This window comes from Arachis duranensis, chromosome 1 (genome assembly GCF_000817695.3).
Source record: "Arachis duranensis cultivar V14167 chromosome 1, aradu.V14167.gnm2.J7QH, whole genome shotgun sequence".
Lineage (NCBI taxonomy): Eukaryota > Viridiplantae > Streptophyta > Magnoliopsida > Fabales > Fabaceae > Arachis > Arachis duranensis.
In genome coordinates, this window is record NC_029772.3 from 97525149 (window position 1) to 97532560 (window position 7412).

A 7412-nucleotide genomic window follows, 5' to 3' on the forward strand; every position below is an offset into this window, starting at 1 on the left:
GGTCAAATCAATTAATCAAATCAAAGAATATAATCTAAGCTAAGGAAGTTGAATAATTAAATTAAACTTAAGTCTTGTTGACTGAACAAATAAATTAGATAGGTCTTGATGAATTGGTCGCTTCAAAATTTCCAGCCATTGGCTCAATTGCGGTCTATATGTCTCACTCATCACCTTGCCATCCAAGAAATAATACAAATTTATTGATAATATTAAAAAAACAAAAAAAATTAATTTTTTTTGTTTAATATTTATTAAAATAAATTCTCTCTCTAATTGCGTTTACTCTTCCCCGTTGTACTCCTTCATCGTCGTCCCAAGAATCACCGTCTCATTGGGCGTCTTGTTTTCTCTTCCCAAATCATTCTTCCAGAAAAGTATTCCAACTCTCTCTAATTGCGTTTACTCCTCCCCATTCCTTTATCATCGTTGTTGTGTCTCCTAAGTATCATCGTCTTATTAGCCGTTACCGTCTTTCAAGATATTAACTCTCATGAGATTAAAGTAACTCAGGTTAAAATAAACACCCAATTAAAATATGACATATCCGAAAGGATAACTTACATGTTATTTTAAAGAGGGTAGGATAGCATTTACCATATATATATTATATGTGCAGTATGCAGTATGCACTGTCGTAATGTTTCACTTACGTGGGTAACTTTTACTTCTTCAATGCAGTGGCTATTGACTATATATATATACCTTCATTATTCGTTTTATTGTGTTGAATGCTTGAATTCCAAGCTAAGTAACTGTCTTTGCCCAAACTAATGTTGTGCACTCAGATAGATAATTTTGAGAATTAAGATTTCGTTAGACTAAATCTCTTGCAGACTTAATCAGCATATATATCAATATTCAAGAACTAGTCTATTGAGGGTATGTATGTGTGTTTGGTGTTTTCATAATACGATTGATTTATTTATTTATGAGCAAGGCTAGGAATCAAAAGGGTATTAGCAAAAAATCAGCTAAATACTTTGAGTGAATTTAAAATCTCTACGAGTTAATATATATGGATGTTTCTTCTGCTCAGTATCAAAATGTTTTTTTTTCATACTAAATAGATATTCTTTTATATATTTTTCGAATTTTTTTGTATGACAAATGTGAATGTCTCTATTTCTTTAAAAATTTCATATTTTTTTTAAATTTTATAAATATTAATTATTTTTGCTAAAATATAATTTGATATTTTTTTTGTTAAGTATTAAGATTTTTTTTCATATTAAATGAATGTTTTTTTATAATTAATACTGACAAATAGTAATTCTTCTCCAAGATCATTCTTTCAAAATGTAACCTGACTTCCGTACAAATATACCTGCATCATCATCAAGATCCATATTGTATTATATTAAGAAAAACACACATAATGCATGTGAGAATGGATTGGATTGATGAGAATGAATGATGACCTCCACGGAGAAGCCACGAACTTCTCTGAGAACGATCTTCTCGAGGCCATTAACGCCAAGCGTGGACATGAAATCCACCACGCGCCGCGTGTGGTCTATGGCTTTCTAGCGCGTTAGGATGTTCAAGACGGGGTAGAAGGTGGTCGCACTAGGGTGGCAGCCTCCGGCGTCGGTGTGCTTGTTGAGGGCGTTGCGGAGAACATGGAAGTCGCCGGCGCTTCCAGCAGCATTGGTGAGAGAAAGAGAGAGGAATGTTGGAGGTAGATAGGTTAATGTGAGAGAAAAGATGATCGCTTTTATAGGTTTTAATTATGTTTATTTAATTAATTTTAAATTTTTTAAATTTTAAATTTAAAAAATTTAAAATTAATTATTGATATAAATTAATGTGATTTTGTTTAGTTTTTGACTAATAACCTCTTGATTCTATATACTCTTTCTTTATTTATTTATGACATTGATTCTTGATTTTGATTTTACTAGAAGAACTGCCATTAAATAAAGAATTTAACTAAAAATTCAAAATTTTCAGTTAATCTTTTTAAATTCTAAAAATTAAACCCTAATTCTTAATCATAAATCCTACCTATTAAGGAAAAAACTCTCAAAAATACCCTCAACACATTTTTAGATACCCACAAAAATATTCCCGAAAGATTAAAATAATAAAAATATCCTAAAAAAAACAACTAAGAAGAATATTAAGTGATCAACATTTCTTTTCTTGCATTATCATATATTTGTTCACTAGCTAACTTTTTTTTTTCACTAAAAATGTTGATCATTATTTGTTTGTTATTTATATAAAAAAATATTTTTTTATTATTTTTGTTATATGTTTAAATTTTTAAAAATGTTTTTATTATGTTGATTTCTAAAATAAGAAATATTTTTTTTAGTATTTAATTTTTTTTAGTAATTAGTATTTAAATCTTTTGAATACATCTCAGTAGTTTGCTCACTAATTTTTTTTTGGTTAACTATAAAAAAGAAACAAAAAAAAACAACAAGGAAGAAAGACTAAGTACTATTGTTTATTAGTCTAAAATTTTACTAATTATGGCCTTTTTGTTTATGCTATTTATTTATTTATTTATTTTGTGTATATGTCAATATGTTTATGCTTTTAGGACGAAGAAAATAATATTTATTTAAATAAATATTTAATTTATTTTTGAAATAATTAATCAAGCTTTTAATTCATTTTTCTTATGATTACTTAGTTATTAAATTATGAAATTTTTTATTTTAATTAGCTTAATAACAATAATTTTTTAGAAAATTTAAAATAAATAAATATATAAAAAATATTTTATCATGACCAACCCATTAATCCATAAAAAAACCATAAAATTTTTATATTATGATTGGAACAATCTATTTTATTTATTGATAAATTTTTATTAGACAAGAGAAAATCAAAATAGACAATTAGACATACCTATTTTTCATGTAAATTATTATTACTATTGTTATTATTATTTCAACCAACAGCACACAGTCAAACAATGTTATCTATATCGAGTATGAAAAGTGTTTTTCTAACACAAAGTTAAAAAAAAAAATTAAATGTGATGTGTGTGTGACCTGGGAGAAATTTATGGCCTCAAATAAGAAAGCTTTTATTTATTTAAAAATGTGAATGTTAATTATAATGCAGAAGAGTACACGTGGTGGAAAATTTGGTCAAAATAAAAGAAGAAATGATTTTGGAATGTTATATTTGACAGCTCTTCCTAACCGCGGCCGTTGGTCTCAATAACATAAAACATCACGTGACAAGTGAACACAATGAATAGTAAACCTCCTTGTTTAAGTGACTAGTAGCTACCAAATGTGTGTTTTAGTTAATTATATGGTTAAGTGTGATTTCGGTCTTAATATAAATGTCGAAAATTTATTTTACTTTTGGTCTTTTTTTTGCTACAAAATAATTTCAAAGGTTTAACTTAATTTTAAAATCATCATTTTTATCAAATTTTTTATTTTTATTACCAAATTACCCTTAACTAAAAAATATAAAATAAAATAAAATAAAATAAAGAAAACGGGAAAAGGGGGAAGGGAAGGTGGAGAATCTCCACGGGACGCCGTCGCTGCTCCTCGCCGCTGCTGCTCCTTTCTTCCTGAGCACATACTCACACTAACGGCAAGAAAGGAGAGAGTAAAGGGAGAGAGAAAGAGAAGAGAGGAAGGAAGTTGTTCTTGTCGCCACACATCTGCCCTCGTCGCAATTCACAATGCCGTCGACCACCACAGCTCTCTCCTCGTCGTGATTTGCATCCTGCCACCACCGCATCGCCGTTCTTGTTGCAATTCACGGCGTCGCCACCGCTGCCGTAGCCCTTTCCACGTGATCCACCACCACCACTGCAGCTCTCCTCCCCTCGCGATTTGCAGTTAACCGCCGCAACCTCTCCTCCCTCACCACCACCTCGAGGTCCCTGCAGTGCTGTTTCAATTTTTTTATCATTTTCTTTTTTAATTTTTCAAATTTAAAGGAAGGTGTTTTGCTTTTGTTTATTTCATTGTTGTTGTTGTTGTTGATACTTCTGGTTGCTTCTGCTTCTATTTTTGTTTTTGGTTCTGTTTTTGTTGTTGTTCTGATTCTATTATCTATTGTTATTATTGTTGTTGTTTTTCTAGTTGTTGTTTGATTGTTGTTATTCTGCTTCTACTTTTTGCTTCTGCCTGCTTCTGTTTCTGTGTTTGCTTATGCCTCTGCGCTTCTGCTTCTGGTTGATTTTGGGAAAGAATAGGGGAGGGATATTTTTGTTCAAAGAACGATTTTAAAACTGAATTAAACTTTCGGGACCATTTTGTAGCGAAAAAAAGGCCGAGGACGAAATAAATTTTCGACCTCTACGTTCGGAACCAAAATCGTACTTAACCCTTAATTATATCATCTCTTCTGTAGTAGATAGGTTGTCATTAGAAAATTAAAAGCTACTTATTAAATATGTTTAATACTAATTAATTACTATATATACTGAGCATAGTTAGTAACTCTTTTTCAATTTGGACAAAGAGAAGACATAGATTCATTTAACGTTTTAAAGAAGAATAAATCTAACTTCAATTTGGGCAATGTACTCCATTCCCATTCTACTGTGTATTGCTACCTTATTATATACACAAAATTTATATATCTCAATTTCAAATTGGTCAATACATTATTAATAAAGACATAAACAAATATAGATAGGCACATAGAACATGGCAAACCTTTTAGTTTTAAATAAAATATGTCGTTTCTCCTATATTGGTAAGACAAGAACAACTATCTTGGCTCCTTGGGAGTGGTACGTAAGTCCAAATAATATTTGTGAGTGAAATACCCCACTAGAACTTTACATAAGCCAGTTGTGTGCCTCTGAATTGCATAATATTTTTCTAACGAGAGTATTCCATGAAAAATCTGTAAAGGAACGTACTATTTTCTAGCGTGATGTCATAGTTTTATAGGTGACAATTTGAGGACATATGAGAGTGAAGAGAATCTAATGACGATTTGGGTTGGCACGTATGCGACTGTGGTCTGTGTACGCGACACTGCAAAAAATTGGACTTATGCGTACACGGAAGGCATGCATATGCATAACCATCCAATTTTGTAGAAAATGTATTTTTGTATTTTTAACCATTTTTTGAGCTTTCTAAACTTCTATAAATCCTGTTATAAGTCTAGAGTTGGTGTAATAGAAGGTAGAGGAGTTAGGAACGAAACCAAGTGAGTTGAGAGAGTGAATTGTGGGAAGATGGGTTAAATGTAATGAGAGTTATGATGGGAATGAGTATGATAGTGAGAAATGAGAATGGTTGATGATGACTAAGTATGGTGAGGATGATTACGATAGTGAGAGATGATGAATGATTGATTTTGATATGATGAGGATGGTTATGATATTGAGAGAGTGTGATGAATGAATTTGATTAAGATATGATGAGAATGATTATGATATTAAGAGGTGATGAATGATTGATTATGATTGAGATATGAAGAGAATGACTATGAAAATGAAAGTGAGTTTGATTGAAATGTACCTGCTTGAAAAATGCAGTGGAGTGATTTTACTTGCCGTAAAAGAGTGATTCTACTTGCTCCTAGATGTGATTGAAATGTAGTGGAGTGATTCCACTTGCCGTAGTAGAGTGATTCTACTTGCTTCTAGATGTGATTACACTTGCCAAATATACTTGTCTGGGTAGACGCAGTGGAGTGATTCCACTTGCTCCAGACATGTTGGGTTTGGCTGTATAACTGACAGATAAGACTCATCGGCCATAGGACAGGCATACATAATTTGCATTTGTTTTGATTTGTTTGTGTTTGCTATTTGTCTTGACTTGCTTAACTGTACATATTAAATGATTATGTGCTAATTGCTTTACCTGAATTTACTTGTGTATTATTTGTTTGTCTTGCTTGTGTTTGCATAACTGAGAAGTCCTTCTTGCTGGTGTCGGTTGATGCTAGGGCTGCCCTTGATGAGATGAAATGATGAAATGATTGAATAATAAATATGAATATTGAATGAGATTATTTGAGCTCCTTAGGTAGATGCAATGGTTCGTCCCACTTACTCTAGGTGGAAGTATGATGAGTTGATTTATAATCGTTGAATTTGAACTATCTAAGGGCTGTTCTGTTGAAATTTGGAGAGTTGTGGAGAAAATGATAAAAAATGAATTAGAGTAGAATTTTCTAGGACATTTGCCTAATCATGGATTAACGAGAATCTAAGATGGAAAGACCATTGTGTGGAAGCATAAGATTGCTTAGTGAGTTTCCTATTACCTTATATTGTATTTATTTGACATTTTTACTGTTCTAAAAACTCATAGGTTGGGGGTTCTGATTCCATATATATTCTTTGTTTTTCAAATGCAAGTCCTAGTGCTCCATAGTGAGCTGGAGTTCGTCTGGAAGACGGCGAAGTCTACTTTGAGTTTTGTTCTGTATTTTATATATTTAGATTTCACTCCCTTTTATTTTGGAAAAATTAATGATGTATACGTATATATAATTCTTTTGGAAACTTTGTCTATAGAGGTCTTGATGTATATTTGGGAGAGATAGAAATTGTTATCAACTGTTTTTACTACTATAACCTTAGCNGGCTTCTCGTTTAATAATTTATTCCAATTATATATGTATTATAATTTCTCTTTGATTCGTACTATCTTATTATCATTGACTTATGACTCGAGCATAAGGATTTGAATACTAGGGTGTTACATGTCTTATCTTGAATTGCTCAAAGTTACGTAGGTCCACTGGAGTTAAGAGTTATGGCTATGTAGACAGTGGTGGTGGAGGCCCAAAGCTGTTATTTTTCTCATAATTTTTCGTGCATTAATGTATCCAATTCAGTTGTAATGTATCAAGTTGAAAATCATGCCTCCAAAGGGAGATGGTGCATATCCATCACCTCAACTATTGTGTGTGAACTGGATTGCTACCATTGAAATGAAAGCTAAAGGTATCAGGCCAGAGCTAATAATGGTAAAAATCATCGAATCCACTTGATCCTTTCATGGCAGATAATTGTCTTCATCTAACTTCATTGCTATAGGGCTTAAAAAAGCTTGCGCTATTTGTGCCAAGGTCAAATTTGCAGAAGTCATGACTGAACTTAAAGCTCTGATACCATAAAGGTATCAGGATAGAGTTCATAATAATGATCAGAGAAGAAGAGAAAGAGAGAAATTGATAAAGAGTGAAAATGAATGAAGTTGGATATAAGTCCAGCTATTACAAGAGTTTATATACTCAACTACCTTGCTGGCTGGTATAACTAACAACTAACTCTTACTCATTTTGTAACAAAATTGTAACAACTTATGCCGACTCATCTAAAGCTAACTAACTCTTATCTCTTTCATACCCTCTCAAACAAAGAGTGAATTTTTCTGCAACTCTGAGGTTGTCTCATAACTCATTGAACAAAGAAGAGGAGATGGGTTTTGTGAAGATGTCTACAACCTGTT